General features: G+C 33.5%; 2 long non-coding RNA genes across 2 annotated transcripts; both read left to right on the top strand.

Annotated features, from left to right (window-relative positions):
* Positions 1–6,480: 6,480 nt before the first annotated feature.
* On the top strand, positions 6,481–7,187 carry LOC128193650 (uncharacterized). Its single transcript, XR_008245067.1, has 3 exons — positions 6,481–6,654; positions 6,733–6,983; positions 7,062–7,187. It is a non-coding gene; the product is annotated as an uncharacterized LOC128193650 (long non-coding RNA).
* Positions 7,188–7,194: 7 nt separating this feature from the next.
* Positions 7,195–7,563, top strand: LOC128193649 (uncharacterized). Its single transcript, XR_008245066.1, has 3 exons — positions 7,195–7,229; positions 7,305–7,412; positions 7,503–7,563. It is a non-coding gene; the product is annotated as an uncharacterized LOC128193649 (long non-coding RNA).
* Positions 7,564–14,220: the final 6,657 nt, after the last annotated feature.

Here is a 14,220-nt window from a genome sequence, read left to right as displayed (position 1 = left end):
TAAACAAGTTAGTAAAAAAGAGAAAAATTTGTTGTGTAAGTTACAAAGAATTAAAATCCAAAATCTGTCTACTCACAACAAAGCCTTCTTAAATTCAAAAGTAATATCACCAAACAATTTAATCAAACTGATGGAGAGTATATGATTCTGTTATGAATCTGATGATTTCACAACAAAGCCTGCAATCACTAACTCTTAGCAGATCTATCCATATATCATACAAAACCTTTACAATGTTACTTTAAATATGACATAAAAATGGTCTTAAAATAGTTTACTATACTCTCAATCAAAACTCTATTACTAAACTCAATCAAGTACAGTAGAATTACTAAACTCTATTATTCTTTTATAATATTTGTTTTCCAAAGGCAGGAGTGGGTTTAAACTTCAATCTTTTACTTGCAGCAAATCAGAAAACAGAAGACTAGCAATGCAAATACCACTTCAAATCACTAGATTCATTAAAAAATGTATAAACAATAGAGATATATTTAATCACCTCAATGGAAACATTTTTAAGATAGTTATATGTTTATTTTTAAGGTAGTTACATGTTTTCTAACTATATCACCTTCAAATCGCTATATATATCATGTTCAAAGTATTTATTAAGTATATACATATACATATACAATTTTCTATGCTTTTAATTTATGTGTGCATTGAGTGTTAATTATTAATGTCCATTATGTCTCCGGAAAGTAATAGGCAGAAAGAATGTAAGAAATTAATTGGCATGACAGAGGGTGAGGCATAATAGCCAAGTTGAAACTTATATATAGTTGATGATGATGATTGTGGTGGCTATGTTTTATTAGTTGTTAGAGATGTTATTTTTTTTATATAACCATCTAATTTAAACTGATATATTAATAAACTAAAATTAAATAACAAATATACCTTGATAATAAAAGAATAGTCATAAACATTCCCATCAATTAAAAGAAGATTAAAATTAAACAAAACTGATATAAAATTAAAATTAAATAAAACTGATATAAAATAAAAATTAAAATCTTGATATAAAATTAAAATTAAAATTAAAATATCTTGATATAAAATTAAAATTAAATATCAAATATAAAATTAAAACTGATATAAAATAATAGTCATACGTGAGAAGATTAAAAATATCTTGATAATAAATTAAAATCTCAATTTGTCAATTGCAAAGAAAGACCTAAGTCAATAGTTAAACATTCCATCAATTGGTTATCTTAATTTTATCAACATATTCTTACACTATGTACTTTGTTTACAAAGGATTAAGACAGTAACTGACAATCTAGTTGTAACAAATGTGACTCTCCTTTTAGATGTAGTTGATTTTTTTTTCATAAATTTCTAATGAAATTTTACTATTTTATTAGATTACCTGTTCATTATTATGATGTGGTGATAAAGGAAATTGGTAAAAGTTAATTAGTTTGAACTCTTCTGTTATGGGAAGAGAAAATAACACAAGAATAGTAATACCACCAGCCACCATACCACCTGGAAAGTTTCAAAGAAAAAATAATTTGGGATAACTCATCCCAATAAAAAAATCTCATTTCTCTTACTCTTGTTGTAAAAGTCATATTTATACTTTTGACTATTATAAAGGTGATTGCTTTCACAGATAACAATGGATCGGAGTTGGATAAATTTGATACGTACAACAAATGAATATGAGAGTGGAGTAGAACAATTTCTTGAATTTGCAAAGATGAATGTTCCAGACAATAACGGAAGATTCTATTGTTCGTGTGTTAATTGTTTGAATGAGCGAAAACTACCAACTGAAGTTATTCGAGAACATGTTTTATGTGATGGATTCCTAAAGAGCTACACAAAGTGGACATGGCATGGTGAATTAATAGACATGCCAAGTGTAAGTGACTCTCAAGTAGAAGTAGAAGAAGTTGATTTAGAGATGGGTGATCGGTTAGAGGACATGATATGTGATGTCGGACATGATTCCTTCCAACGTGCTCATATGTATGACAACTTGTGCAGTGACGCAGAAAAACCTTTATATCCAGAATGCACTAAGTATACTCGATTGTCAGCTGTGTTAAAATTGTTCAATGTGAAGGCAAGAAATGGGTGGACTGATAAAAGTTTCACAGAGTTGCTTGAGTTGTTGAGTGACATGCTTCCTGAAGGTAACACATTGCCAACACGCAATTATGATGCGAAGAAGATATTGTGTCCCATGGGTATGGAGTATAAAAAAATTCATGCATGCCCAAATGATTGTATTTTATACAAGAGCGAGTTTGCCAAGTTACATCAATGTCCACAATGTGGGGTATCACAATACAAACAAAAAGAGGATGAGTTTGAATGTGATAGTATGGGTCCTCCTGCAAAAGTCTTATGGTATCTTCCTCTTGTTCCACGATTGAAACGCTTGTTCAGTAATTCAAATGATGCAAAACTCATGAGATGGCATGCAGATGGACGTATAAAAGATGGGAATTTGAGGCATCCAGCAGATGCAATGCAGTGGAAGAATTTTGATTCCATGTTCCCTAATTTCTGTAAAGATTCAAGAAACATTAGGTTTGGACTTGCTACAGATGGAATGAATCCATATGGAAACTTGAGCAGTAAACATAGCTCGTGGCCTGTGATGTTAGTGATTTACAATTTACCTCCATGGTTGTGTATGAAACGCAAATACGTGATGTTATCCTTGATGATCTCGGGTCCAAGACAACCAGGAAACAACATTGATGTTTATTTAGCCCCATTAGTTGAATATTTAAAGATGTTATGGGAGGAAGGTGTTGATATGTTTGATGGGTACACTGGTGATTCATTCAAGTTGCATGCCATGGTATTTTGTACTATCAACGACTTTCCAGCTTATGGTAATTTAAGTGGCTATAGCACTAAGGGTCATAAAGCATGCCCTATATGTGAAGAAGGCACATGTCATCGTCAATTACAGCATGGAAGGAAAACAGTATACCTTGGACATCGAAGGTTTCTTAGTACAAACCATCCATATCGTAAATTAAAGAAAGCATTTGATGGGTGTCAAGAAAATGAATTAGCTCCAATGGCTTTAAGTGGATCACAAGTATATGAGCGTGTGAAGGACATTGGGGTTGTTCTTGGAAAGACACAAAAAAAAGGCACTTCAAGCAACATATGGAAGAAAAGGTCAATTTTCTTTGATCTCCCATATTGGAGGGTGCTTGATGTTAGACATTGTTTAGATGTTATGCATGTAGAGAAAAATGTTTGTGATAGTATTATCGGAACACTCCTCAATATTCAAGGGAAAACGAAAGATGGACTCAATGCTCGCTTGGACCTGGTTCAAATAGGTATAAGAGAACAATTAGCTCCAATATCACATGGTAAGCGGACATACTTGCCTCCAGCATGTCACACATTGTGTAAACAAGAAAAAAGAAGTTTTTGTGAATTTTTACAAGGTGTGAAAGTTCCACTGGGTTACTCTTCTAATTTTAAACGAGTTGTATCCATGAAAGATCACAAATTACTTGGGTTAAAATCTCATGATTGTCATGTATTGATGCAACAACTACTACCAGTGGCTATTCGGGGCATATTGCCTAAGAATGTTAGATACACATTAACAAGATTGTGCTTCTTTTTCAATGCAATATGTAGTAAAGTTATTGACATTGAGAAGTTGGATCAACTAGAAAATGAGGCTGTGGTCATATTGTGTCAGTTGGAGATGTACTTTCCTCCATCATTCTTTGATATTATGGTCCACTTAATTATTCATCTAGTAAGAGAAGTTAGAATTTGTGGTCCAGTATTCTTACGATGGATGTACCCTATTGAGCGATACATGAAGATATTAAAAGGTTATGTAAAGAACCAATATCGTCCTGAAGCATCAATCGTTGAAAGATATATTGCTGAGGAAGCTATCGAGTTCTGTACAGACTACTTATCAGATGTTGAAGCTATAGGGGTACCTAGGTCTCGTTACCATGGAAGAGGTGTCGGTAAAGGTACTAGAAGTGCAAAAGTTGTCACCCTGAATAGAGCTGAAATTCTACGAGCACATATGTATATATTGAATAACACTAAAGAAGTCATCCCCTACTTAAGTGCTCATAAAGATATAGTTAAGAGAAATAATCCACGAATGCCTCAAAAGTGGGTCATTAATGAACACAACAGAACCTTTTTAAAGTGGTTCAAACAACAAGTTCAAGCTGACCGTACAACTTCTGATACATTAAATTGGCTATCAAGTGAGCCAAACTTTGATGTCATATGTTGGTGTGGGTATGATATAAATAACTACACATTTCATACACAAAAAGAAGATGAAAAAAGCACCACTCAAAATAGTGGAGTAATGGTTGTGGCCAAGTCAATGCATTTCTCGAGTTCAAAGGACAAAAATCCTGTGATGGCATCCATGTGCTACTTTGGCGTAATTAAAGATATTTGGGTGATAGATTACACAAGTTTCAGAGTACCTGTTTTTAAATGTAAGTGGGTTGATGGTAATACTGGTGTGAGGACCGATGATCTAGGTTTTACATTGGTTGACCTAGAAAAGGAAGGTTATACTGAAGAGCCATTTATCATGGCGTCTCAGGCAAAACAAGTGTTTTATGTTAGTGATCCTGAAGACAATAGATGGTCAGTGGTGCTCCAAGGTAGACCAATGCATTATACTGATGACAATAATGAAGTCGTTCTTGATATTAGTGAAACTCCATCTTTCTCATCAAATATGCCAACCTTGAATGTCGATAATGAAGTAGACGACGTCCATGCCATACGTGATGATCATCATGAAGGGTTATGGGAGAACATTGCAACTTGACAATGTATAAACTGAAATTTTAGATGTATTATATATTTTGCTTTGTTATTCTATCTATTAATTATTATTAACACTTAATGATTTATGTAGGAAAATGTCTAGTGATGCATCATCTGGTGACCTCCCACCTTCACAAGGTGCGGATGACATTCATACGCCTACCCGAAAAAAAGGTAGGTTTGGGACAAGGTTGAGAGAGTTGGTAGCCACCCGCAACGCTGATCATAGGCTTCCCATTCGTTTTGATAAGCAGACATGTAAACCCTTGGGAGAAAATAGCACGAAATTCATTAGTTATGTGGCCTTGCTCGGTAGAAGCAAGGCATCCATTCTTTGTGATGATTGGGATCATGTTCCAGAGAATGTGAAGAACCAGATATGGCAGAGCATCCTGGTATGAAATCTTAACTTTGATATAATGTGTCATTAACATATATAACTCATATTTAACATGTCATTCATTCTTATTGCACAGGTCACATATGACGTCCCAAACACTAATCTATTGAGGACGAAATGGATTTCATATGTCGGGGAAAGATGGAAGAATTTCAAGACTATGCTTACAAGTCATTATATTTATGGTTCCAAAACTGATAAAAGCCCTTGTGAAAAGTATCAATTTCTTGATGAGGAAACATGGCAAGCCTTTAAGTTGAAGCGATTAGATCCTGTCTTTCAGGTAACTATTTCATTTTATATCATAGTTTAACTATTTATGTTAACATATTGCTAACATAATTAATTATCTATACACTAGGCTAAGAGGAGAGCTGCACAAGAGATTGCAAAGAAAAATGTCCACCCTCATATATTGTCTCGTGGGGGTTATGAGAAATTGGAGCAGAAGATGATGAAAGAGGCATCTGCCTCTAATCCTATTGGGGCCTCCGATACGAGTACCATAACTCGTCTTCCACGCCATGTTACATGGAAGAGAGCTCGTCAAAGACCATCTGGGGAGTACACATCTGAGGAAACTGCGAGCATAGCTAGGCGCATTGTAAGTTCATATAATAACAACATATGATCTCCCATATGTGATTAACTTAACTTTAAATATTTGGTTGTAGGATGAGTTGGTTGAGCAGAGCACACAAGGTACATTCACTCCCGAGGTCCGTGAGGACATATTGGCAGTTGCCTCATTCTGGACGTGTTCGAGGTGTTGGTAAATTTATTGGCATCCGTCAATTCTTCGGTCCTCCAACAAGTCATCATAGTAAAGCCCATGTCAGTGAGGAGGTCCTCAAGGGTATAAGAGAAGAAATTAGACAAGAGATGAGGGAGGAGATCAGTGAGATGAAGAAAGAGTACGGTGATATGAGAGCACAATTGAAGAAGGAATACTCTGATATGCGGGCACAATTGTTAGCAGATGTGCGAGCAGAATTAGCCTCCTCCTCAAGCCAACCTAGGAATCTTCCTCAACCTTCTCATCTTTGTATAAGCACAAAGGAGAGTTGTGATGTTTCTCCTCAAAATGCTTCTCCCACTATTGATGCAGACTACAAGTTGTTTAGTGATGATGCCCTACAGTGCTTGGTGGCCTTAGGTAACTTATCTTATTATATTGTCTAGATGTACTTGTTTGTTGAATCATATTCTTTGATATATTTTACAAATATTATTTGGATAACTTAGGTAAAATGTATACATTGGGGTCAACCATACACCATGAAACCATTACAGCTGATATGATGAGAGTTGTGGTTGTAGACGTACGAAATGCTACAGCTTGAGTCCCTGTGCCCACTGAGGATGTTCAGACAGTGGGACAGGCCCTTGGAAATTTTATCCTTTGGCCCCTTAGATTATCAAGAGCAATTGTAAAGAAGGTAATTGTTTTAATTATGCACTTTGTTGTTTTTATTAGTAATATTAATATTTTGTAAGTTTTTAAATATGTATACCAGGTTGAAGCACAAGGGCAGGAAGATATGAATGAATCACTGCAACAACAGTTGCAGCCGCCACAACACATAATTCTAGAACAACTTGGTGTGTTGGCAGTGAAGATCTCCCTTTCTCCTATAGAGTTACAAATGCCTCCTGAAGTCACAAACAGGACATCTTCACTCTCTTTCTTCATATGTCAAAGGGATATTTTTGAAATTCTCTCTGGCACTGATATGTTATGTATATCAGTACTACAACTTTGGTTGTTGTAAGTAAATTTCTACATTTATGAAGTTTAAATATATTCAATATTTTATTCTAACATTATTCATTTTCAATGTTTAAGGTATTTACATCGGTTGACCATTGAAAAGAAGAATGATCACATTTATGGTTTTATTGACCCTGTTGCCATTCAAGGAGTTGGGAATAAAGGTGAAGAGGTCCAAAACTACCTCTTAGAGGCTTTTGTAAACGGCAAAAAGCAAGTGTACTTAGCACCTTATTTGCAACAGTAAGTATATAATTTTTATTAATAAAATTTTATTTTGTAAATGTTATTTAACACTATTATTGTTTGAATCTACAGGGGTCACTGGCAATTGTTACTAATTCTTCCTCAACAGTTTCTTGTAGTTCTCTTATGTTCATTGCACAAAAAACCTCACACTTTGGCAATTAAAAATACACTAATATTGTAAGTTTTTAATAATTTATTTGTAGTGTAGACATATCTGATTTTACTAAGTTCCTTATGACTCATTTCAATGTACATTTAACTTTATAGAGTGGTTGAGGCATATTCAAGGTTGCAGGGAACACATATCGTCTCTAGAAAGAAGTTGCAGTTCATTGCACCAACTGTAAGTAGTTAATCTTTCAAACTATAAATACAATTATAAATTTTATGATACTTTATAAATTTAACTTGTAGTGCTCACGTCAACCGGAAAGCTTTGAGTGTGGATATTATGTCATGAGGCACATGCAGAAAATTATATCCGCAAATGTCGTTGACTCATGGAAATTGGTAACGTGAACATTTTGTAACTAAGATCTTAAGTCATTAATATTATAACTTTACTCAAACTATTCATTGTGTAGATATTTGATGACACGTCTCCAATGGAACATGTCATAAAGGATGTTCGGGAGCAATGGGCTGCATTTCTTTTAACCATTTGTAAATAATTGGATGTTTCAATATTACATTTTGAGTTTAGGAACTATTTTATGTGTAATATGTTAAGTAACTATGTTAGGTAAATATAGTTAGGAACTTTGTTAGGTAGATATTACATTTTGATGTGTTGATGAAAATCATATTGATTATTTTACTTGTTATGGATTATTTAAATTGTATTTTGGGATTGAATCTTATGCAGGTCTGAATATGGATAGTAGAACATACAAATAAAATATTTTTTAAAAAAAAGTCACTTTTTACACCTATTATAGCACCAGTAGGTATAAAAAGAAAATTTTCTCTCAGGAGAACTTTTTATACCTGCTCTCATAGTATTAGGTGTAAATATAAGACTTTTATACCTATTATGAATAACACAGGTATAAAAAGTAAGACTTTCTACACCGATTCAAAATAGGTATAAAAGATCGTAACTTTCTATACCCCTTGTTTCTATACCTACTAAAAGATAGGTATAAAAAGCCTTTTTTAAGAGGTATAAAAAACCATTTTTGTACTAGTGAAAAAATGAAATGTCAAACAACGTGAGCTCTAGATACCATGTTGAATATAGAGAAAAAGTAGGTATAGGGTTAACTTCCCTTGTGTCAAGTATATATAGAAACCAAACATAAATATGGTAAATAAAAGATATTGTTAGAATAATATCAACAATATCAAAAGTCTAAATTTTCGTAATTAACATGAATCACAATATATCTAACAATTCTAAAGGGATGTGATTGTATTGTGATAGTCAATCAACATTACATATTGCTCAGAATCTAGTTTTTCATGAAAGAACAAAACATATTGAAGTACATTGTCATTTTTTACTTAATGAATTAACAACTAACACCATTTGTCCCTCATATGTTCCTACCAAGATAGACATTTTACCAAAGGCCTTGGAAGAAACATAATTTGAGTTTCTTTTATGCATGTTAGGCATTAAATGTCATTGGTTATTATCATTGTGGTTATTTATCACTAGTTAGGGGATATTTTCTTAGCCTATTGTGGATATTATTTTATGATTATAATTAAGGACAATATTTGATTGGACATTATTTTAAGGACTTAATTATGGATAATATTTGATTGGCATAAGAATGGACATTATTTAATAGATATTTTTTAAAGTGATATTTTTTGTCATTATTGAGTTTAGTGTATACACTAGTGCAGGTAAGAGTTTTGATGCTACTTATTTTAGAAAGGTTTAATCATTTCATTGGTCCCCATTTTTTGTTTGAAATCGCAAGTCGGTCCCTTTGTTTATTTTTTCCACAATTAGGTCCCTAATTTCAGTGAATGAACCCTAATTTCTATAATTGCTTTTCCAATTCCTGAACTTAGTCAATTAACCTACGAATTGAATCCCTTATTTTAACAATAAATTTGTTTTACCAAATACTCACCAATTTTCTATTCTTAAAATACCTAATTTCACATCACAAACTTCATTATTAAGTCACGTCATTTAAAAGCTTCACAACAGTGTGCCTAGTCAATGTTTATTTAACGTTGCTTAGCCAATTTGTTGACAAGGGAAAAATTGCATCAATTTTTTTCAAATTAGGGACACAATTGAGACAAAAAAAAATATAGGGACCAATTTTCGATTTCGAACAAAAAATATAGACCATTAGAATGATTAAACATTTTGGAAATTTTACTTCGATTCTTTAAACCAAATCATATTCAGATGAGGTAAAAAATGTAAGACTTTAGGTTTTGGTTCATAACCAAAGCCCATTTTTTTTAAAAAAAATATTATTTCAATTTCTTCTCATCCTTACTTTTCCAGCATTTTTCACCCAAGAATTATTGTGTTTCCCAACAACAAACAGAGCCACCACACCCTTCCCACTCCTACATTAAATAAAACATTAAGAACTCGCATTAAAAAGAAAATATTATGGAACAAAAAAAAGCAAGACGAGAGAACAAACCTCTTACTGCTTTCAAAATGTGAAGGAAAGGGAGGAGAGTGATACAACTATAGAAATGTTAAAGCTTTGATGAAAACATAAAATTTTAAAATTTTAATCTTAACAAACGAAACCAAAGCTTATAATTTTAAACATTTTTAAAAATGTCACTTGTGACATTTTCAAAAATATTTACATAATTAAAGGCTTCGATTATATTTCAATAATTGAAAATTATTTTAAAATCAAAGCTTATAATTGTGTAAAGAATTTTAAAAATCTACTACATTTTGAAAGACTTTTGCTTTTATTAAAACCGAAATATATTAAATGATTTTAAATGATTTTGAATTTTTTTTTCTATAATGATATATATGAGTGACATATAAATATAAAAGATATGAATTTACTTACTACTTCTTAATAAAATCTAATAAAAAGTTATGTCATAAAATATTATTTATAAGCATCTTAAATATATTTCATAACATATTGGGATATATACATATAATATTCATCCATATTAAAAAATATAATTGTATTCGTATTCTTACTTAACTTTCACTACAAAAACACTCCTTAATATAAAACAAAAACAATCTAAATTAGGTTAACGATATGCAAACGAACTAATACTAGGTAAGTCAACTGCTCTTTAATCTCTCACAAATAAGACTTTTAGATTTCATTATTACTTAAAACACCGACCTTTTTTTAATTGGATAAAGCAAATATATATAAGTAGAGCTCATTGAGTGCGTTTAGATTAATAATAATAATAAATTATTGATAACTACAGGCTCTTCTACCAAAGGGAAGCATGACTATAAAATTATTATCACCTTTTTGAAAAATTATATATTATATTTAATCTCATTCCACAAATCCAGATTGAAATTGAAAAGAATGTTAGTATTATCATTAATATTATAATTGTGGCCGAGTAAGACATTACTCATCTTTCCACTAACAAGTTCCCAGAAATCATGATTATTAGCACATCATCATGGACAAAAGTATGTGGGAAGAAAAGCAAATTCTTGTGTTTGTTTTTATTTTATTTTATGTTTTATTTAAATTGAAAACAAAGAGAGAAAAAGAGAAGGGAAAGGTACATAGGTAAGCAATGAGTGTCGGTGATGATCCGATTGCGTAAGGGTAAGCTTCGTCATCCTTTTGAGTGTGCTCTAAGTGGCAAACCCAATGCTTTGTTGTGGTTAGGTCATTATCATCAGTGTGCTGAAAAATAACTGGCCATAATTGCAATCATAAAATATTATTATTGACAATCATTTTCGAATTGAATTTATTAGCATCTATATTTGCATTAGCAGTTTGGTTAAGTGTTTGCTTTAAAATATTGTTAAACAGGGATTTTTTTTTCTATGTATTTAACTCATGGCATTAGTAGTTTCTATATTTTAACATTGGCTGTAAATAGAATTAATGTTGAAAGTTTTTTTTTTCAAATAATATATTATATTGATTGGTGTTTCTTGTGAAACTGATTTTTCTTTTGAATAAATATATTGGGCTGCCAAAATTCCTTTTCTTTAAATATATGTAAATTTGAAGGGGGGAAACTATAGAATATAATAAGATTTAAAAAATATATTTTATTTACATACTAAATCTAAATAAATTTGAGGGAGCCAAAGTCCCCTATCTAACAACTGAGCACCGATACTAACCCCGATGCTTGTTCAAGTGTGTTTAATCAATCAAATGAATTCGATTCTTCTAATGAGACTAGCAAACCATTAATTTTCAATTTAAGTTAGAGTAATTAATTTAGATGAACGATCTATAAAGTAAGTTTATTTGTAAATTATTTATATCGTGAATCAACGTTATAAATGTATGGGTATTGTCTTTTTATGTAAATATTAATTATAAATATGTTTAATTTATCCTATTGTCTTTCGTAAGAATCTTGTGAAAGATGTCCACTGTGATAGATTTCATTTTTTTATTAAGATGTTGGAGATTCTCATATCTAGTTGAAAAAATTCTAAGTATAATTTATAGTGTATATGAAATATTGAATATATGATAATGTGTTAGATATATATAAATATTATGTTTATATGTGTGTGGACTACTATAATCATATATAAAACACATAACAAATAATGTTGCATATGGTACCATGAGAGCTAAATAATCTCAATGTTATAATAATCATTTATAATACTCATAAATGTATGTTACATAGTGTTTCGATAGGGATTTTGTGAGACTGAGACACTAATCTTTCTGACGTGACTTTGCTGTTCTCCGACGCTGGACTAGAGTGTTCTGCTCGCATGGACTCTGGATGTCATTGGTTGGATTATAGATGGGGAAAGTACCTGCAAAAGGCACTCCGACACTCAAGTTAGGAGCGGTTTTATGAACTGTTTATCATAGTTTAGTATTTAAGTCCTTATCAGACGTAAGTAGAATGTAAGGAGTCTTAGTTGAGCGTGAGTAGAATGTGAATGGAATGTACCTGGCTTTTAGCTTTGGCCTTGTATTTATAGGTTATCACAAGCCTAATAAAATATAAACAGACTTACCTTAAAATCCGGTCGATTGCTTATAAACAGCTTTATGAATATCTTTAATCAGATATCTTTGATTATTTTATCCTCTGCATGATTACTAGTCCAATAACATAAATGCTAGCCCAATTGTGGCCCAACATCATTTAACCTGGTTTGACTTGATTGACGAGCATTGTCCTGGTTTGACCTTGTTGACGAGCGCTGCTACAGTAGATAGACCGATCGGTCTTGGATGCTAACCGTTCGGCCTAGATATCATACTATACATAATGCCCCCCAAGTCCGAGTTAACCGTTTGGCTTTAGCCAAGGTTAATTATAGGACTTATATGAGCTTGGGGAAGGTTGTCCTCGTTCTATTGGGGAGGTTGTTCTTATTGTAATTTGAGTCGTTGCTCGTCTCTGACCGAATGGTGGACTTTAGGAGTTACCTTTTGAACTTTTTACTAGGCCGATCGGCTTATGATGGGAGTTCTTTTTAGAACTTTTTCCCACGTTGACTAGCGACTTTGATAGCATTTTGTTTATCTGCACTATGAATCCGACTGGCTGAATACTTTTTGTGCCAAATGACCGAATATCTGTGAGGCTGAATGGCCGAGTACTTGTGAGGAGGCCGAATGGCCGAATGCTTGTGACCGCTCAGTTTAGGCAAGAGTGAGAGTTTAGGAGAACATTCTTCACTGCTCGGGTTTTCGACTTAGGAGTTCATTTAGGAACTTCCTAGTGGACGAGAGTGCCAGTCTTTGGGGTCGTGCAACACCGCTCGGTTCAGGACGAGAGTGAGCGTTCATGGAGAACGTTCCTCACCACTCGGTTTTTCGACTTAGGAGTTCGTTTTGGAACTTCCTAGTGGACGAGAGTGTCAGTCCTTGGGGATGTGCAACACCGCTCGGTTTAGGACGAGAGTGAGCATTCATGTAGAACGTTTCCCACCGGTTTTTCGACTTAGGACTTCGTTTTGGAACTTCCTTGTGGACGAGAGTGTCAGTCCTTGGGGACGTGCAACACTGCTCGGTTTAGGACGAGAGTTAGCGTTCATAAAGAACATTTCCCACCGCTCGATTTTTCGACTTAGGAGTTCATTTTGGAACTTCCTAGTGGATGAGAGTGTTAGTCCTTGGGGATGTGCAACACCGCTCGGTTTAGGATGAGCGTTCATGAAGAATGTTTCCCACCGCTCGGTTTTTCGACTTAGGAGTTCGTTTTGGAACTTCCTAGAGGACGAGAGGGATTTACCTCTCAGTTCTTGCACTCCTCTTGGTCGAGTGGTCTGCATGGCCCTGTCACCTGTGAAGCCAAATGGTTGAATACCTATGAGGTCGAATGGTCGAATTCCTGTGAGGTCGAACGGTCAAATACCTGTGAGGCCGAATGGCCTAATAGTTGAGGCCGAAGGGCCGAATACCTGTGAGGCCAAATGGCCTAATTCCTATGAGGCTGAACGACCGAATTGTTGTGAGGCCGAATGGCCAAATTGCTATGAGGCCAAATGGCCAAATACTTGAACACTCAATGCCAAATTTGTCTAAGTGGTGAGTGCGTCATTGGACCCTTAATAAATCTTGAACAATATTATAATATTGAATTACGATATTTAAATTAAATCATATAAATTAAATAATAAAATAAATCTATATCAAAATAATTATCTGTAAAGCCGTAGAAGCTTGTTGACGTTGATGGTGAGACTGCATCCTTGTACGGTTCCTTGTGGTTATAAGGGATGCCCCCGGTCCCACGGTGGGCGCCAAAATGTTTCGATAGGGATTTTGTGGGACCGAGACACTAACATTTCTAACGTGACTTTGTTGCTCTCCAACGCTGCAATCAAGTGCTC

Source organism: Vigna angularis, chromosome 8, assembly GCF_016808095.1.
Source record: "Vigna angularis cultivar LongXiaoDou No.4 chromosome 8, ASM1680809v1, whole genome shotgun sequence".
NCBI lineage: Eukaryota > Viridiplantae > Streptophyta > Magnoliopsida > Fabales > Fabaceae > Vigna > Vigna angularis.
The sequence above is the reverse complement of the archived record's forward strand: the minus strand, read 5'-3'. Positions and strand labels throughout refer to the sequence as shown.